The 21,636-nt window shown below is 38.4% G+C and overlaps 1 protein-coding gene across 6 annotated transcripts in view; it reads right to left on the bottom strand.

Annotated features, from left to right (window-relative positions):
- Erbin (erbb2 interacting protein) overlaps positions 1–21,450 on the bottom strand; it is a 110,383-nt gene extending 88,933 nt beyond the window's left edge. For 4 of the 6 annotated variants that reach the window (XM_013353552.2, XM_013353551.2, XM_005366576.2 and 1 more), the window contains exon 1: positions 21,220–21,307. The gene's annotated coding sequence lies outside the window, so the exon portion shown is untranslated. Of the gene's footprint in view, positions 1–20,638; positions 21,168–21,219 lie in introns of those variants that run through there. The other 2 variants (XM_005366577.2, XM_013353548.2) reach the window with 2 other exon arrangements.
- Between the last annotated feature and the right edge of the window lie 186 nt (positions 21,451–21,636).

The following is a 21,636-nucleotide window of genomic DNA, read 5'->3' on the forward strand; positions in this document are numbered from 1 at the left end:
TTGCCTGCTCTTCCAAAGGTCCTGAGTTCAATTCCCAGCAACCACATGGTGGCTCACAACCATCTGTAATGAGGTCTGGTGCCCTCTTCTGGCCTGCAAGCATACACACAAACAGAATATTGTATACATAATAAGTAAATAAATAAATATTTAAAAAAAATTTGCAAGCAAATGCACAGAACTAGAAAAAAACTTACTGAGTGAGGTAACCCAGACCCAGAAAGACAAATATGTATATGTATATATTCACTCATAAATGTCCCTTAAATATAAAACAAAGAATAACCAGTCTAATAACAGTAGACAACCCCAGAGAACCTAGACAAAGAAGATCCTAAGAGAGAAATACATGGATCCACCTACAAAGGAGAAAAAGACAATATCTCCTAAATAAATTAATATCGTGGGGGACACGGGGAGGGAAGTGTGAAAGGGGAAAGGAAGGAAGGGGAGTAGGTAAAAATGTATAGCTCAATTAAAAACAATAAATTATAAAAAAATAAGATGGAGAACTGCTGTGGGACAATGATCGTGCACCCTGTAAATATTTATCCACTGTATTGCTTTAATAAAACACTGATTGGCCAGTAGCCAGGAAGGAAGTACAGGCAGTGCAATCAGGCAGAAAGTAGAGGCAGAGCAAGGAGAACAGAATTCTGAGAAAAGACTCAGTCTAAGGCCCTTACCCAGACACAGAGGAAGCAAGATAAGAATACTGATAAAAGGTACCAAGGCATGTGGCTGACACAGACAAGAACTGTGGGTTAATGTTGGATGTAAGAGTTAATAAAAAGTCAGAGCTAATAGGCCAACCAGTTTATGATTAATGTAGACCTCTGTGTATTTCTTTGGAACTGAACAACTGCGGGACCAGACAGGACAGAAACCTCTGTCAACAGAGAACAATAGAGGAAGATATCTAAACCAAAGTTTGCTTTCACATGTGCATAATAGGGTACACACCTGGACACACACATACACCACATGCATGCTTACAAACACAGAAAGAACTGTTTTAGGCTGTCCTTTACTGAATCACAATAATTTTAGTATTAATCCGAAGGATTATATTTTTACAGTCTTCTAAAACGGGCTCTTTAACATCCCCCACAACCTGGAGTGTGTAGTAAATCCAATAGCACACCGGCGGAGGCAGAGAATAACTTTCAGAGCTGGTTCTCTCTTTATCATGGACTCCAAAAAATCAAACTCGGGTCATCAAGCTCCCATAGCAAGGGCTTCTATCTGCTGAACCATCTTACTGGCCCTGAAATAGTTTTTTATGTGCACTGACTGTCATTACTAAAAAACTTTATTAACTTAGTAGTATTAACATAGAAATCTCAGAAGTGGAAAGCAATTGAGTACATGGAAGTTGCCATCACTTCTACAGTTTAATCAAAAGCTTTAAAAATATTTTTGCATGAAATTCTTATTTTAAAAAAAGAAATATGTTATTTTACAAGTAAATATTGTTTATGCTAAACTGTATTTACAAACAAACAACAAAATTTCAAAGCAGATATATTTGATTTATAAATGATTTGCATTTTTTGGTGAAACTTTTTCAAAAAAGATAAAAGTAGTAATGTGGCAAATAAGAGATCTCTTAGGATTCAAGTCATTTTGCCAATTCAGTATTGTTTATCTTCTGAATATCAGTATGAATTGTTTTTGAAGAAAATTATAGAATTCGACAAAAATTACTAAAATAGAGATTAAGAATACAGTCAGGAGTACAGCACTCACCTGGAATGTATGAGCCCCTAGTTAAATCAGCTAATATAAACTCTTAAAATGGGAGAAATGATTTATGGTATTAAAACTAAAACTATGAATATGAAACACCTGCATTTATAAAATGCTTCCATATAAATATACCTGCATTCATTATGCCACATTAAAGTTACAGAAGCCTAAGCAGAATCAAAGTAAGCAAGTGTACAGCTTCCTCTGCCATACTGCTTCAGTTCTAACATTTGCTTCAAGTTGTCCACAGACTGTCCATAATAGAAACACACAAATACACCTGTAAACTGTATTTTAAACTCTGAAGCTTTACAAATGAACATGACATTTTTTCTAGTAGTTTAATTTCTCCATTCTTCCAGTAAGATTCTCCAAGTAGTAATTAACTCAGAAACAAGATTTATGCTCTAATCAAACAAATTTTATAAAAAATAGTGAGAAGTCACTGATTTTTCATTCAAATGGAAAAATCAGTTGAGTTTCTTCAATATCATTTTTATATATTATGCATTTACAAAATAACTGTTCTTCCAACCACATGACTTTATTATTTTTTAAAGATTTATTTATTTATAATGTATACAATGTTCTGCCTGCACATATGCCTGCAGGCCAGAAGAGGACACTAAATCTCATTACAGATGGTTGTGAGCCATCGTGAGGTTGCTGGGAATTGAACTCAGGAACTCTGGAAGAGAAGTCAGGGCTCTTAACCTTTGAGGCACCTCTCCAGTTCCCCCACATGACTTTAAAACTCAGACATCACCATTCATCTGCATTACCTCTCCTGATACCAAATTGGTTGGTTGTTCTCAATGTTGGCTGGCATGTACCCCTTGGCTCAGAGGATAAGGAGAAATTGCTGCCCTGCAGATTTAGCTCTCAGCACTGCCATCTGGTGGCTCTGTGAGCACCTGCACTCACCTGTGCACACCTCGACACACCAGTGCTTCTCAATCCTCTGGGATCAAATGACCCTTTCATAGGAGTCACCTAAGACCATCAGATATTTACATGTCAGTTCAGAACAGTAGGAAAATAACAATTACTAAGTAGCAATGAAAATAATTTTGTTGTGGAGGGGCGTCACCACAACATGCAGAACTGTATTAAAGGGTTGCAGCATTAGCAAAATTGAGAACCACTGCTCTACACAGACAGACACACACACAAAAATTTTTCAAATTTTAGCCGGGCGGTGGTGGCGCACGCCTTTAATCCCAGCACTAGGGAGGCAGAGACAGGCGGATCTTTGTGAGTTCGAGGCCAGCCTGGTCTGCAAGAGCTAGTTCCAGGACAGGCTCCAAAGCTACAGAGAAACCCTGTCTTGAAAAACAAAAAAAAAAAAAAAATTTCAAATTTTAAAGTGGCCTCCCCAGCAAAGATACCTAAAACTCATCTTCACACATTCTCTAACGCAAATGGAAAAGAACAATTCCTTACAGAATAAGGAACTAACACAGCAAACACCACATCTGGTTCTCACAGATATGATAGTCAGAGGCCTGACTAATTGATGTCCTGTAATGAAGGAGTCAATACAATGGTCATATTTGGAGTGGGTAGATTGCTTTGCTTTTTGCACAATATTTTAATAAGCTGTAAATATCCAGTAAATTAAGAGATGAAGATTTGTTTTGTTTTAAAATTTTAATTTATCAAAATTTTTGTCAGCAAATCTTATAAACAGCAATGTCTACCTGTAGTTTGACAATACAACATACCTGTGTCAGTCTACATGTGTAGCAAGTACATTGCCTGAAACACCTGATTGATCTAATAAGAGCTAAACAGCCAATAGCTAGGCAGGACAGAGAAAAAGGTGGTGCTACCAGGCAGAAAAAATAAACAGAAAAACACAGAGAGGAAGAGCAAGAGAAAAGGAAGGAGAGGGAGATTCCAGGCACCAGGCACACAGCTGGCAACGAAGCAAGAACTAAAGAAAGGTATACAGAAATAGAGAAAGATAAAAACCCAGAGTCAAAAGGTAGATGGGATAATTTAAGCAAAGAAAAGCTGTCTAGAAACAAGCCAAGCTAAGATTAGGCAATAGCAGACCTCCCCCCCCATACACACACAAAGAAGAAAGAGCCAAAAGAGAAAAGAATGGAAAAAAAACAACAACAAAGGCTGGCCTCCAGTTCACAGAGATCCTCCCGCCTCCTGAGCGCTGGGATAAAAGGCTTATGCCAGCATTGCCTAGCTGAACTCAAAGTTCTTAGTTATGACTGTACATTAGAATCCAATGCCTAAGCCATCACCTAAACAAATTAATCAGAATCTCTGGCAAGCAGGACCTAGACATGTACATATTTTTGTTTCATTTTTTAAAAATTCTTACTATATTCATTTATTTATTGGTGGAAGAAGACATGCCATGACACACATAAATTCATGTTGCCAGGCTTGGTGGTAAATGTCTTTATCTACCGAGTCATTTCACCTTCCTTTTTGGGGGGGCAAAATGTCTATACAATGAAATGAACACATTTTAAATGCATATACAATTATACTGGGGTTTCAGGACATTTTCATCACCCAAAACCTTTCCATAAATCCTCAATCCAGTTAACATCCCTACTATCCAGAGGCAATCACTCTTCACATCTAATGTTAGAGCTGGAGTCTAACATTTCGTAGTAAATAGAATCATACAATATTATACTCTTGTGTCTGGCTTCTTTCATTAAACAATGTTTTTGAAATTCATCTATATTTAGTCAATAATTCGCTCTTTTTTTAACTGCAGAGTGGCATCTCCTTCAATTTGTTTATCTATCTTTTAATTAAATATTTGAATTCAGCCACTTAGGAACTATACAAGCTGCTCCCAACATATTTTAAATGCATGTTTTCAGTTCTCTTGGGCAGATGGGAGTGGAACTGCTTACTTCAGGTATTTTAAATTTCAGGAGTGGGCATCAAAATTTTCAAATTCTCTACAGAATACTAATATGCACCTTTAAAATACTTAATGACAGCTGGGAGGTGGTGGCCAATGCCTTTTATCCCAGCACTTGGGAGGCAGATGGATCTCTGGGATCTCTGAGCTCAAGGCTAGCCTGGTCTACAGAGTAAGTTCCAGAACAGGAAGGGCTACACAGAGAAACTGAGTCTAGACACCCCACCCCACCCTCAAAAAACTTAATGACATTTTCTAAATGTGATCATAGAAAAGTATATAGTTGCAACAATAATACTGCTATCTACTCTATGTTCTAGTTAGGAGAATAGGTCACTTCCCCCACTCTTAACCTTCTAAGTGGTTTGGAAGATTAAACTACCTATGATTTTCATTTTAAATAAAGTATCTTAGTCAATTTTCCATCACAACCAAATGTCTAATATTGGTACTTTTAATGAAAAATAATTTACTTAGCTCAAAGGTAGGACTTCCTGATATGTGTGTCCGTGTGTGAGAGAAAGACAAAGACAGAAGAGACCCACTATGTAGTTGAGAAGCAGACAAAGGCAGAAATTCTCATTACATAGTCTAGATAGTCGTTAATTTGCAATCTTCCTGTCTCGGCCTCTTGGATATTGAGAGTAGAGGAATAAACTACCACCACATATGGCTCAGTGCTTAGAGTTTTCAACGCTGAAATTCAAGTGATAGGATAAAGTAAGTAGAAAAGATATAAATAAATAGATTCACAAATCCAAATTTCATCTATGGTGAAATGTCATCCAAAATTTTAACACAAGGCATGAAACAGCGTACGTAGATCACACAGTCATGATGAAATCTCCATTTTCTGGGCTGGAAAGGGGTTCAGCAGATAAAGGTACTTGAGGCCAATGCTGATGAACTGAGTTCAATCCCCAGAACCAGCATGGTCAAAGCAGAGAACACAACGCCCACTGATTGTCCTTTGACCTTCACATACACTCATTAGTACATAAACACACATAAAAAAGATACAACCACACACATACATGAAAAACAATAAAAATACTTAACTAGAAAGACTAAGGAAATAGTTCAGTCAATGTAGTATAACCCTACAGCAATGATCTGCGTTAGATTTCCAGAACCCACATAAAAAGCCAGACATGGTAGCACATGCTTATGTTCTCAGCCATAGGGAAGCAGATGGGGGCCATGGAGCTTATGGCCAGACAGTTTAGCCATATCAAAGAGCCACAGGTCCCAGTAAGAGACCTTGTTTCAGCAAACTGAAGGAAAGCTTGAACATGAACAGCCTATTTCAAAAGAAACAAAACACAACACAACACAATACCTCAAGACTCGGTAACATATAGATCAAACAAATTTTAAAAGTTTAAACTAACTACATTTGATTTGCTAACATATTTTTTTTTTTTGTATTAGTGATATAAACCTTCCTGGCTATGCCATTGTCTCTTTTACATGCAAACTACTTTAAATCTGAAGTACGGTAACATACTGGGCAAACTTTTATGAAGGAAGTATCTCCAAAGTATCCAAACATCTTTTCCTTAATATCTATTTGATGTCTTGATATTTATACTAACATATGTCTTAACACTTAGTTTTCTCCAGGAGATCCAACTTAGTTTAGTTGGCCCAATTTCCCTCAAAGTGGGCTGCTTCTAACAAGTGATTATAGAAAGGAAAAAAAAAAATAATCTCACAATGAAGAAACTTGACAGATACTATCTTAACCAAGTGATCAAAGTTACATCATGGTAAGATTGTGTATCTTTCTTAATATGTCAAGAGCACTTCCCTTGTAAAATTCCTAAAACCTCATTCTAATGAGGTAGCTCCCTCATTGAGATCAGAGACCTCAATTTAGGATCACTAAAAAAATACTTAGGCAGAATGAACACACACACACACACGGTCAAGTAAAAACAATGAAACAATGAAAGACTGATTTGGGCTTTTTGTTTGGTTTGGTTTTTCGAGGCAGGGTTTTCCTGTGCAGCCATTAAAAACTAAATGCTGCCATGGAACTGTAATTCTGCCGTATAGTACCACCAAGGTAAACAGAATAAAAAGCACATACACAGGTCCTCACCGCAAAACTTTAGTTCTTGTCTCCAGGTTTCTACCATGAGTTCCTGATCTGCCTTCCCTTCATAATGGACTACAACTGTAAGCTGAAATAAATCCTTTTTCCCCCAATTGGCTTTTGACCATAATGTTTTATCACAGCAATAGAAAGCAAACCAAGACATGAATGTTTCCAGAGGGTAAGAGTCTATCACGGCAGAAGGCATGAAAACAAACAGCAGGCATGGTGGCAGGAGTAGAAAACTGAGAACTCACATCCTCAACCACACTACCACTCAACGAGTGAACTACAAGTGGAATGAGGCTTTTAATTTCAAATTTTATCACCAGTGACACTGCCTCCCCAAGCAGTGCCACCAAACTGGGGACCGAATGTTCCATGCACAAGACTGGGGAGGAGGTGCGTTCTCACTCAAAACGCTACCAGGTTTCTCATGCCGGTATTGGGGTTCTTCTTAGATAGGCTATGGTCCTGGGAGGGAGCAGTGTCAGCCCAAACAGCATAACTTCATTTAAGACACATAAATACTTATATGTATTTTTTATAACTTCAGGTAAGTATAGGATATGATTAGTTATATCTTTTTCAAACATCCTTAGTGTTGTCTGTCCCTCCTCCCCTTTTTTCTTTTGTATTGATCTCCCTCCCTCCCCGCCTTATCCTTCCTAACGCCTACCCCAGCCCATTTTCCCATTTCCTCCTTCATACAATTTGTGTTCTATTATTCCCCTCTCTAGCATCACCCATTATCTCCCATGATCTCTTTTTACTTTCCTGGTTTCTGTGATTACTCCAGGTTCTGTATTCACATCTAAAAGTTTGGAGCTAAGAACTGCAGATGAGAGAACATGTAGCATTTGTCTTTCTGGGTCTGGGTTACCTTGTAACTGAAAGTTTCTTTCCTGCCTGCCAGTTACTGAATAACCACTCTGATATTAATTACAAACTGTTTAGCCAATTAGTTCAGGCTTATTATTAGCTAGCTCTTACAACTTAAATTAACCCATTTCTATTCATTTATATTTTACCACGATGCTCATGGCTTGTTACCTCACATCTTTCTTCTTCAGCAGTTGCTGGCATCTCCCAGACTCCACCTTCCTTCTCCCTCTATCTCTGCTAGAGTTTCCCACCTGGATCTATTCTGCCTGGCTATTGGCCAAGTCAGCTTTTTTATTAACTAATGTTAATATGACATACTCAAGGCATATAAAGATATCCCACATCACTATCTCACTAGATATAATATTTCTAGTTCCACACATTTACAAGTAAATTTCATTTTATTTTTACAGATAAGTTGCAGTCCGTTGTGTATATGTACCAGTTTTATTATCTATTCGTTAGTAGATAGACACAGGTAGTTTCCATTTCCTAGCTATTTTGAATACAGTGACAATGAATATGCGATCAAGTATCTGTGGAGGAAAGTATGGAGTCGTTTGGGCATATGGCAATCAGTGGTATATAGGTGGGCCATATGGTAGATTGATTTTTAGCTGGAGAATTCTCCACACTTGATTTTCAGGTTGGCAGCACCAGTATGCAATCCCACTGACAGTAAATGAGGGTTCCCCCTTTCCCCAAACCCTTGCCCACCTTGGTTGATTTTTTTTTTAATCATAGCTATTCTGACCTAGGTAAGATTAAATCTAACTTATTTTGTATTTCCCTAATTGTCATGGCCATGGAGGAACACTGCTTACTGCCTTGCTCAGTTTGTTAAAACATAGGTGGGAGGAGCAAACAGAACAGAATGCTGGGAGGAAGAGGAAGTGAGCTCAGAGAGACACCATGTTCCCCTCTCCCGGGCGGACACGGACACGAGAGCTCTGCTCTCTGAGGCACACGCGATGAAGCTCTGACCCAGGATGGACGTAGGCTAGAATCTTTCCTGGTAAGACTGATGCTACACAGATTATTAGAAATGGGCTAATCCAGGTGCAAGAGTTAGCTGAGAAGAGGATAGATATAATGGGCCAAGCAGTGTTTAAATGAATACAATTTGTGTGTTGTTATTTCAGGGCATAAGCTAGCCAGGCGGCACGGGTGCTGGGGACACAGCCCCGCCGCTCCAATTACAACATATTTGTCTGGAGGGTTGTTGTTTTTTTGTTTTGTTTTGTTTTGTTTTTTGAGACAGGGTTTCTCCGTGTGACAGTCTTGACTGTCCTGAACTCACTCTGTAGACCAGGCTAGCCTCAAACTCTCAGAAGTCAACCTGCCTCTGCCTTGGAGTGCTGGAATTAAAGGCATGTACCACAACCACCCAACAGTTTGCTTTTTTATATAACCCAGAACTACCTGCCCAAGGGTAGCACTACCCACAGTGGATTGGACCCTCCAACATCACTCTTTAATCAAAAAAAAAAAAATGTACCCACAGACTTGCCTAAAGGTAATTTGATGGAGGCATATTCTTCAATGAGGTTTCATCTTCCCAAATGACCCTTTTTGTGTCAAATTAACAACAACAACAGCAACAACTAACCAGCACAAACCATAAACCTGAATAATCTCTTCTATAAATTGCCTTTGTCATGGTCAAGAAAATTCTAGTATCAGGCTTAATGTAGATAAACCCTAAAGATATTATACTAAAATACATATATCATATAATCAAAAATAATACAGACAAAAAGTAAAATGGTAGTTGTCAGGGACTCGGTGAGCATAAAGTTACTTTTAATAAGATGTTTCAATTTTATAAAACAAGCCGGGCGGTGGTGGCGCACGCCTTTAATCCCAGCACTCGGGAGGCAGAGGCAGGTGGATCTCTGTGAGTTCGTGACCAGCCTGGTCTACAAGAGCTAGTTCCAGGATACGCTCCAAAACCACAGAGAAACCCTGTCTCGAAAAAAAAAAAAAAAAAAAAAAATTATAAAACAAAGAATACCAGAGATAGCTGATGGAGGCATGTATGCTACAATATATGCATAAGACTAAAACTGTATGCTCTAAAATGATGAAGCCAGAAGTGGTGGTGAACGCCTGTAATCTCAGCACTAGAGAGGTGGAGGCAGGAAGACCAGGAATTCAAAATCAGCCCTCAGCCCTTAGATACACAGCAAGTCCAAAGATAGGCTCAGCTATATGAGACTCCTTTAGTACCTTCACTCATGTGGCTAGCAGTCAATCTTAACAAAGTATTCCTTTCTAATCTGACTATTGCTTGAATAAAGTTTTCTTTCTACCTTTGGGGGAAAAGGAAAATCAAAGTGAATTTTATGTGTATTTTACCACAATCAGAAAACTAAAGAGAAAAATCCCAGGGGTGGGAGCCTCTGTAAATATTGGGAAGATGTGTCAATGGCAACTACGGTACTTGAGTTGAACTAAGTCAAAATTATCTAGAAGTTGACAGCAGTTGTAGATAAAAATCTGGGTTTTCATAGTAAAACACAGGGCCATAAACCTGAAATCTCAGCACTCAGGATCATGAGTCCAGTTTCAGCTACGCAGTGAGACTGTTTCGATAACTGATTATTTTTAAATGGATCTTTCAATTGATCTGTAATCATTTTCCTATTTCTCAGAAATAAAATGTTTAATTTCAACTTTCCAGACAAAAATTACCAAATGTTTATGATTTTATTTCTTCAAAACTACAAGTAATTTCACATTAGTAATACATTATTCACATGTAAGAGTCAGTAAAAGACAACTGGATCTCAGATAAAATAACTGTCTTAGATCCTCACTGTCATCCCTAATACCAAAGCTGCCATTTCTTTCATGTTAGTCACATCACCAATACATTATTGCTAGTCTTAGCAATAATGACAGACCAAAGTCATTATACATTCCTCAACAATAATATAACATACAGATCAAAGTTTAAAATAAACAATGAACTCAAGTTAGTAACAATATATCAGATTAGCTTACCAAGTGCAAGGAATGTGCCACAAGAATACAAGAAATGGAAATATGACATGGTATTTCAGTTGATAGCAACTTTTTTTGTAAACCAGAAACTACACTGCGAGCTTATATGTATTTGGAAAAACAAAAATCTGAAATCATGTTGGAGAACTGCATACTGCTTTAAAAAACCATGTTGAAGAACTGCATACTGCTTTAAAACAAACTTCTCTGTGGAACTTACTGGCTCAAATATTAATACTAACATTTCTTGTAAAGTGAACTGTGTTCTAGCTATTTCTAAAATTTAAAAACTATAATAATGGCATTTACCAAAAAGGAAAAAGTATATTAATCCAGAATTCCCTGACTTAAGTGAACTCCAACACTTAATATTAATTTAATCTTTAGGAAATAGTACTATTCTAAAGAAATCAGATTTGTCAAACATTCTTAAAGAAATGCTAATATAAGGGTGAAAGCAGTAAAGTTGGGAAAACTGGATTTGTATTTCCAATCTTACTTTATGTTACTGATAAACTAAATTATCTCCAGACCTTCATTCCTCAACTGAGCTAACAGTTTCCTTTTTTGTTAACCAAAAGAAATAGGAGTTCAAGGAAAATGTCTGTAGACAGTGGTGTGGTTTTTTGATTGTTTTTCGGGAGAAAAAGAATCAGTACAGAAGCAGTGCTCAAGAGGTCCTTCTCAGATTACTGAAGAATTCTTCAAACACAAAGACACAAAAAGGACCAACTCTGATTAAAAGAATTAACACGAGAACCTTTTTTTCTCTATAAATATTCAGAGTTTACTAAGTTCCCTTTTGCTTCTTATTTTCACAGCTGAAGATGCTACAGAAAGCAAGGGTGAAACAATTCAACGGAAGCCCCCAGGCAGCAATAAAATCTTCCTCTGGGGGTTTGCAGATATATAGCCCAGTTGGTAATACCGGACAGCCAGGACTATACCCAGAAAACCTATCTTGAAAGAAAAAACAAAACAAAACAAAACTGATAAGACTAGAAATAATTTCCATAGCTAAGAACAATGGTAAAGAAAATGACTACAGACGATTGCCAAGGGATGGGTTCATAGGCTCAGCAAGTAGCACTTGCTGCAAAGCCACAGCCCACATGGTAAGAGAGCATCAACTCTCACAAACTGTCCTCTGCCTTTCATTGTAGTACCTGAATGCCCCTGCCCCGCTCCCCCACACTAGTAATAGTAAAATTTCTAAGTTAAAAAAAGAAAACAAAGTTTGCTTGTTTGCTCTTTGCCTTTAAAAAAAAAAAAAGATGACTAGTATGATCTCTGGTTTAGAAATGGCTTTCTCTTACCTACGACATATGAAACAGTATCTACTATGTATAGCCCCCTCCTAATACACAGTACACCAAGACAATAAACCACATTTCATGAAGTCCCCAGAAATCACAGGGCATCTAAAGTCCATGAGATATTTTCAGGATGCTTGATTGGGCCTTTCCTTAAAACCTAAAATTAGATCTACTAGCAAAAGGCTACCTTTTTTGTTTGTTTGTTTGCTTGCTTTCTGTTTTTCTTTCGAGACAGGGGTTCCCTTGTGTAACAGTCCTAGCTGTCCTGGAACTTCCTTTGTAGACCAGGCTGGCCTCAAACTCACAAGAGATTGCCTGTGTCTACCTCCCAAGTTCTGGGATTAAGGGCGTGTACCACCAACACCTGGTCACATAAAGCTATCTTAGTATACTCCTCAAATCATGTCCAAAATCTCCAAGAATAGGAAAGTCCAACCTATTAATTCTAGGGCAGATGATAGAGTGACAAAAAAAAGAGATTCATGTTTAGATTACAAGTTTCTTAAATAGATCCCAATGTAAACACCTCCACTCCAAAGTTTAGAATTGACCTGTGGTTTGAAAACCAAGGCCATCAGGATCATGTAGGTGTATGCTTCAAATTCTGGGGTGGTATAAACAATAGAATTTCAACATGGTACAAGAGGACCTAGGGTAAAGTTCCATGAGTGAGAGAGAGTACTTGCTCTGCAAGCATGTGTGTTCATATCCCCAGCACTGAGGGTGGAGCCAGCCAGATGCTACCAGCTCCCTTGCTAGCCAGCCTAGTCAAAGAAGGTGGATTTCCAGCTCATAAAGAGATCCCATCTCAAGCCAATAAGGTGGAGAGACACTGGACTTCCTCATCTGGCTTCCCTCAACAAACTCAAATGCCTGCACCCATTAACAACCCTCCCCAAAAAGGCATAGATGTATCAAAATCACTTCCTCTATAGGGAACTAGTCTAAGAGTAACAGCTAAAGTACCAAATTCAGATTGGATACAGCTTAGAAAGATCACTTAACCTAGCATGTCCAAGGCCTATAGGGATCCCAGTTCAGAGTGCCATTTTAAAACAGTCTGCCTTAATTCATTCTCCTCCCCTTCCACCCCCGCTACCCGCACACACACAAAGAAGAAAAACTACTTTTCACTGTCAGAGATGTTATAAATGCTGAACAAAGGTAGACAGACAAAGAATGAGCAAGGTTTAGTGATAAAAGTTCTGTAATTCACTGCTGAGGAGGGAGGACGTGGAGGAACCTGCGGAAATACTGCTTCAGAGTTCAAAACTAGCCTGAGCAATGTAGTAAGACATTTTTTGAAATACAAAGCAAAAAAGAGAACTAGAGATACAAGTAGAGGTTCAAGTCCGATCCCCAGTAAAGCAAAAGAAAATGTAAAAAATAACTAAAAAATCTATTTGTGTAAATTAGAGCTAGCGTTATTGTAAACTTGTAGTCTCACATAAATACAAATACAAATATGAGTCCATAAAAAGATTCCCTTGCTCTGTAAACTGGAAGGCCTGGGGCAGCAGCATTCTAAGAGCAATAAATACAAGTACCCAGACACTGGTGAGTCTGGAGAGATGTCTCAATAATGAAAAGCACTTGCAACACAAATCCTGAGGACTGGAGTTCAGATCCCAGTACCCACAGATTAAGTCAGGTATCCTGCACAAGCCTGTGAGCCCATCCTAGGGGACGGAGATGGGAGGCTTGGTAGATTCCAGCCTAGAGAAAGAAAAGAACCATGAGCTTCAGATTCAGGGAGAAAACTGCCTCAAAAGAATCGCCAGGTGGAGAATGATATGAAACCCAATGTAATAACTAAATATGAAAAATATCAGGCAACTGAAAATGACGGAATATTCTGATGCCATGAGAACACAAAAAAAACTGTAAATCTCTGATAAGGATGCTGAAAAGCTAATCATAACAATCTAATTATGAAATCCAATGTAAAACTAAATATGGAAACTATTAGACAATTGAAAATGAAGTAATATTCTACGAAATAATGAGGCCTGTAGTTTTCAACTGTATCCGTGCCTTGAAAGAAATTGTTCCACATTCAGGAGCAGAGTGACAAGCAATTGTAACATATAAAGACAACTAATAAGGTTTAGAAGGTCATGTTCGTGTTACATTATAACTATGACAGTCATGTGATCATGTGACATACCCATCTTTATAAAAAATAAACATGGAAGTATTTCAGAGCAACAGGGCATCAGATGGATAATTTATTGTCAAACAGGTTAAAGAACAAATAGATTCAACTTTTATGTCTTGTCATTGCCTGTAAACACAACACTCAGGAGATAAATCAGGAGTTTAGGGTCATCTTTGGCTACAGAGTGAGTTTGAGGTCAGTCTGGACTACGTAAGACCCTATCTCTCTTTCCCTCACACACACACACACACACCCAAAAAAACCTCAAATAAGAAAGCTTTCAAGAAGTCTGTGGCCATTTTAAAAACCTGGAAAGAATATACAATCTGCAACTACCAAGGATTGCCGAGGAAAGGTGACATCAAATGCAGGTTACCCAGTTCTATGGCCTACAGTTTCAGTTACCTGAAGTCATCCGTAGTCTAAAACTATTTGACAGAAAATTCCAGAAACAATTCTAAGTAAAAGCTTATACTATTCCTTTCCAGTACATCCATACTGTATATACTCCCTACCTGTCAACCACTTAATAGCCATTTAGGGTATCAGATACAGGGCTTGTGTTCACATAAAGCTTATTTTTACTCAATGGACCAAAAAGTAAATAGGCTATTAAATAGGCTAATAAGCAGAAGAAAAGCCAGTTCCTTTTCAGTAAAAGTACAAATTCTCAATAATAAAGGGAAAAAACATGCTGAAATTGCTAAAAATCCACATTAAGAATCAGTCCATCTTCTGGCCAGGTGTAGTGGTTCACACCTATAATCCCAAGCACTTTTAGAGGCAGGAGGATCACATAGTTCAAGGCCAACCTCAGTCACACAGTGAGTTCATGGCCTAAGCTACAGGAGACCCTGTCTCCAAATCAACAACAGGACTCTTCTTTCAGTCTGTGAAACTGTACAGAAATTTACAGTAGTTTGCTATCCCACCTTAAACAGCAAAGGTTATAGCTACTGTAGCTGGGGCTACAGCTATATGGTAGACTACCTGTCTAGCAAGTTGGGTCCCTCAAAATCAGTTTTTACCACTTAAAAAATTAAAACTAAAAAAAAAAAAGGTTACAACTACAGTATGTAGCAAGCGCTTAGTTAAGACAGAAAGGGCATACAATTATAGGGTTTGGTACCATCAGTGGCTACAAGCATTTGAACCTTTTATAGCCAAAGGATAAACAAGTACTGTTGTTACTATACATATGAGGGGTAGATGTTAAAAACAAGCAGAAAATATCTCCACAATTACTAAATTTTCTTACCAAGAAGGACTGGAAGAATTGTGACTGAGCAGTTGGTCAACTTGTAAACAAACTATAGTAGAACGTGCTGAAGCTCCAACATAGCTATCTGTACTGTGGGAAAACTGACAAGCCAGCAGGATTCTGAAAATAGGAGGCATCTCCTGAAGGGCAGGAAACACCTGTACCAAGAAGCCAAGAGATCCACACACATCCTAAAGCTAAACACATTAGTACAACACACCTCTTCTAAGCAATTACCAAAGCAAGAACAAGTATTCACTTGGGTTGGGAAAAATATGCTTAAATGACCAGTAAGGTACATAGTAGGCTATTAATAAAAACTTTACCCACTACCAAAAAGTAAAATACAGTATTTGAAGAAAACCCAAGAGCATTAACAGATCTACCAGGTACAGTAAGATCAAACTTCAAATAAGATACAGAAACAATTAAGAAATATCTCAGAGAATCTTAATTACATGTAGACCAAAATACAACTGAAAAATAAAAACCAACTTCTGGGGGTGGGAGGAGTTCTTAGAAACTGTATTGCAAAAAACAAATTATTAAGAACTGAAAACCAATTAGTGAGCTGAAAGAGTAAGTCTCAAGATTCTCCCATAACTCAAAGAGTCCCCATAAGTATCCCCATAAGAATGTTTGAAAACAGCCCTCCCTTTTCTAGAAATGTATATAAGGAGTGGATTTCCTTTATATATTTCAATCAAAACAACATACTACAACAGATGGGAGAAAGTGATGTATGAGATTTGAACTCCTTTCCATTAAGTACAACATAAGTAACTTGCAAAAATGCAAAAAATCCTTCTTTTTATTATCGCCAGTCCTCCAAATCCCTAGGTTCAACCATGTTGAAAATACTTGGGGAAAATTGCAGTACTTCACACTGTTCGCCTAGTATTTCCCCAGGATTTAGTATACAAGTCATCTGAAGCTGCTTTAAGATGTCTCAGCAGATGTGCTTAGGCCACAAAAACTACTAAGCCGTTATAAAGAAGGGACCAAATAGTCGTGGTGAAAATGGAACAATTCACCATGGATACCATGTCACAACTGTATTTGTTCTGGAAAATCATTACATTTTTTGCTCAAACAATGTTAGTATGCAATGGCTTGCTGTTATTTTTAAATTTTGTTTTAATTTCTAACAGAACAGTAACCAATAGCTGGCACAAACCCAAACACTTAGGGGGTTCTCAATGTATAGAAGTATTGGTGATTCTAAATTCAAACACCATATAACCTTAGGACCATTATGATTTCTCATAATCAAACCACATCACAACAAATGACTCCTCCAACCTGTAAATGAAATGTAAAGAAGGCATTCTGTCCCAAAATAAGTGGTTCAGACTACAAATTGGTCTCTGAAATAACAAGATTCAATGTATGGCTGTTTCGCTTTACAACATATAAAAGTGATATACACTGAACAGAAACTAATGATCACTTATTCAACCAGGGATGATATTTCTTAGGAGGCACAAAAATAAATAAATAAATGAATGAATGAATGAATGAACCCTACAGTGACCTGGGTTGCCAGAGTTTTTTGATACAGGTACTCAATAAATTACATGAGATACTAAACACTGTTTTAAGCTAAGCTTTGTGTTAGATGATTGTGCCCAACTGAAGGATTTAGTAAGTGTTCTGGGCATGGGTAAGGTAGTCTAGGCTAAGCCATAATACTCAGTAGGTGTGGTGTACTAAATGCATTCTTGATTAGTTTCAGCTATCAGCATGCAAACCCATCACAAGTTCAGGAACATCTTTACTTTCCAAGTTATTTAATCTTCTTTCCATTTTCCCATTCTCTCACTGTAATACTCATTAGTCATAATTTCATGGTGCTGTCAATGTGCCTTTCTCAATTCTTCTAGCACAACAAAAAGAAATAGCTTACTATGCACAAAAATCTAAATAAGAGTGTCCCTATAAATAAACTTCACAGGCTTTATTATACCTATTTTTATTATACACCTGCCATTTTGTTGTTTTCTAGGGTTTCTTAAAACATAATATATATTCTTAAATTCATAGATACATATCAGTAGAGCTTTATTTTACGTTTATTTTCTAATGTTATTTTCTATTCTCTTACATACTATCATTAATAAGGTATGCCAAGGCCTTCATTCAATGTAACAAAATTGGAAGTGACAAAAATAATGTGTGACAGAATACCAATGCAATTATGAATCAAGACACAAGAATATATACAACCTGAAAAAACTACCTGCAGAGGCACTCGGTAGATAAAGAGAACTTTCAGAACTGCATAAAAACAAAGCAGTGTGCTAACAGGCACTGAAACACTTCCGTGTACACGGAGTTGGAATGCAAACATCAAATTAAACAAATTGACCAAATCATCAATTTTTGTTTCATGTTTCAAACACTTTGAGGAGCAATATGCATGGACTAAGGACTTTTGGGAAAGAGGAAAGGCAAAAAAAAATTAAAACAAATAACTAAATAATTACTAAACATGAAAAAATAGGATAAACAAGTAACATTAATTAAAGAAAAATTTAAAAACTAAAGAAATTAGAAGAGAAAGTTGAATAACAGCAAGTTTTAAAATTAGGAAACCAGGGCTGGAGAGATGGCCCAGAGGTTAAGAGCACTGACTGCTCTTCTGGAGGTCCTGAGTTCAATTCCCAGCAACCACATGGTGGCTCACAACTATCTGTAATGAGATCTGGTGCCCTCTTCTGCCCTGCAGGCATACATGGAGGCAGAACACTGTGTACATAATAAATAAATCTTTAAAAAAATAAATAAATAAAATAAAATTAGGAAACCAAACACTGAGAGAAAAGATAAAATGTAAACTGAGAAAAGGGAGTTACTTATTCAGAGTAAATAACAAAAGGTACCGAGGGAAGAGAAACTATAAAGTGAAGGGGGAAACAATTTCCCTAGCTAATTCAGAAGTAGATATGATAGAATACAGCTCATATATACATGTTCTACAACAAAAGCAGTGTGCATTCAAGAACTAATCTGCTATGAACAGTTACGGAAGTGTAACACTGCTGTCAAGAAAGAAAAGGAAAGCCATCCTGTGTGGCTGTGGTTTCAACAACAATCAAAACATCACAAATGGATGAATAAGATAGAGTCAAGATTAAAATGCAGGAAATAAAGTAGGTATATTTAAAGGAGACTGAAGAAACAGCAATTATAAAGAAATGTATTTGATCTCCAACACCAAATTCTGTAAAAGCCTAAATGCTTTGTAAATATTGCGAGTATCTATTTCTACAACAAAAAGAAGCTTAAACTCTAAAATCATATTATCAATAAGCAATTATTTCAAATAATGCCAAATACATAATTTTCTGAAAATTTAAGTATGCTCCTTGGCAGATATTGTTCATCATGAATTTTTTAAAATTAAAAAAAAGTCAAAAAACATAAAAAGGTCTAACAACCAAATTTCACTGATTTATTACCAATGATAAATGTAAAATGCCTCTAGAGTAGTCACTTGGCTAAGAAACAGTACACAATAAAAAGTGTTTCCATTCTTGAACCTCGCTAAGCATTTTATACATGACGTTCAAAATAGCTTGTTCTTAAATGCCAAGGAATCGTAATAATACAAAATCAGGAGGAGCTTTGAAAGCCCAAGATTACTTTCATTAACAAGCCTCTCTAAGCAAGACAGGCAAACACACTGGGAAGTACTTTGTTTCACAATTTAATCCAGCAGGGGAACCTCCCTCAAACAATACTGAAAACACATAAAATTTGAGTCCACTGAGAAAGACTTCAAATCACTGTCTTTTAAAAAAGAAATCTCTCTTCAAACCTTTGTTGCATTTTAAACAAGACTTCAAAAATATTTGGTTTGAGAAGAGTATAAAACCTAAAATTCATTAGCTAATTTGGTGCAAAATTTACCTTTCAGTAAAATCAAAAATAAATGTCTTGTTGAGGAAAAAGAGGGAACCAAAGGTGAACAAAGGTGGAACACCTCATTTTTAAAATGTCAAAACCTAAACATATTACTCTCTCTAAAAAAGAAAAACAAAGTCCTTCTTGAGTGGGTGGGGGCGCTAAGCAGCAGAGTCCAGTGTTGTCATCTGCATCCAGAAGTAACGCAGTGCCTGTCATCTCTGCAAAGGGTTTCTCTCTAGACTTGCTCTATTAAGGCGCTGCTGCTCTGAAGCCAAGCAGAAGCCATAAAAGGAAACCGAAGTTCAATGTCATTTATTTTGTTCCCCTCTTTCATATGCTAAAGAATAACCTCTTTTGCTGTCTAATTATACGTCCCCAAATCATAAAGTCCGCCAGTTATGCACTTTAAATTCCTTCATAAAGCAGCAGGACTTTTAATAGGAATAACTTGATGGCTCACAAATTTTACCAATAAAATAAAAATGGAAACAAAAACTCCAGAGACCAGGCCCTAATAACAAAACAATATAAATACTGGAATGATTCTCTTTTTGAAATGTACTTCATAAAAGCGATACAGCCAAGAACAAGCTGTGAACTAATTTGATCCTGATCTTTAAAACCTACCTTTCCTCTCTCAACTAAAAAAAGTCAACTCTTTTTCCTCGGGTTTCTGGTAATTATTTCGGTAGCATCTGATTAAACACCAATTTAAGCTTAAGCTACATCTACCTATAATTAATATTTACTTTTTAAACACAGTAATTTCTGTCACCTCCCTTTACTATAAAAGCACGGGGGGGGGGAACTAAACTTAAAAAGGCACGCAGTTGAAAAACGACTAGGGGTAAAGACAGCAGATTTACTGCAGCCAAAACTAGTTTCCCCCAAGAAGCCGACCCCCATTGGCTCAGAGGCGTTCCTAAGTCTGACTAGTGGAATGTCGGCCATGCTTCACGAGTTCCTGCTCGCACAGTTCGTACCTATTCACTTAGTAGGCAGAAGCAAACAAAAACAGATGGGCCAGCGCGAGAATCTGAGAGTCACACAACAGCAGACAGCGCCGCTGTCCCACAATGTGCCTCCCCCGAGGATCTGAAGCGTTTTCTTTCCCTTCCCTTCCTACGTCCCTACTCGGAACTGCACCCAAGTCCTGACCAATCAACCACTTGCAGGTGTTTGGGGTTTTGCTTTGTTTTTGTAGCCATATCCTCCTGTCTTTACCCGTAATCTTCACGACCTCGTTCTGCTTCCTAGAACACCAGTTTCAAGAAAAATCTAGCAGCACCTTGTCTCCAATCAAGTAGCCAAACAAGCACTGTACGCTACTGACTGAAAAGAGCACATTACTTACGACTTAGCCTCAGCTGTCCGGAGAAGCCAACCGAGAACGGCAGACAGATGGGTTCTAAAGTCCAAAGAACCCCAGGAGCCCTAACAAAACGGGCTCCACGTAGGATTAACGCCAGGGCCAAAACAATCGGCACCAACATAAACAAATGTGGCAGCCATCTCGGTAAGAGCTAATCCGTCTCTCCCGGTAGAGACTTAACTTTCTTCCGAAACCAAAGTTGCCGGGCTCAGCGATTTACTACACGTTGTATACAAGTCCCGGAACACTAAAAACTTGTGCACCTTCGGCCGAACAAAGGCACTCTTTCTTCCGATGGCTGCAAACTTTCCGTCCCACAGCATTCTTACAAGCCCATCTCAGAAAGGAATCCAGACGGTAGACCGGGCAAAACAAAAACCCAAACATACATCAGTTCCTACTACTCAGCGCCTAAAATACCAAACCACCCCGACACGAGAGCAAGAAGCGAGGCAACTCGGGCAAAGCGAAGCCGACTAAAAGTATCGTTTCCGGCCCACGAACTTGGCGGCTGCTCGACGCTCTTCATAAGAAAAAAAAAATTTTTATTTATTTATTTTTACCTCTCGGGGTGTCTCAGGGCAGCCGTCTCCAGGCTCGGCTTGACATGATTTCCTGCCCTTCCTCCGCGGCTCGGGGCCCCGCCGAGGCTCCCGTGAGGGCGAGGCGGATGTGGAGCTGCCTCTCGCAGCAGTGCGGCTGCTCCGGTGGGGGCTGGGGTGCGCGCTGGCTTCCTGCTCGCCACTTGTGTCAGGAGTTTCCCGGCCCCGACTGGGTCCTCCGCCGAAGGGAAAAACTTTTCACTCGTGACACCACCCGGAATTGCCGTGCGAAACTCACTTCCTGCCTGGGTGAAAAGCAGGATCCAGCTCGGTGCCCCGGGAACCCGGAACCCCGGGGCGGCGCGCCTCCGAGGGGGAGGGAGGGGACGGCGCCCGCCCCGAAGCCGCGGGACCACGCGCGGCTCACGGGGGCGAGGA

The sequence above is a fragment of the Microtus ochrogaster genome, unplaced genomic scaffold (genome assembly GCF_000317375.1).
Source record: "Microtus ochrogaster isolate Prairie Vole_2 unplaced genomic scaffold, MicOch1.0 UNK11, whole genome shotgun sequence".
NCBI lineage: Eukaryota > Metazoa > Chordata > Mammalia > Rodentia > Cricetidae > Microtus > Microtus ochrogaster.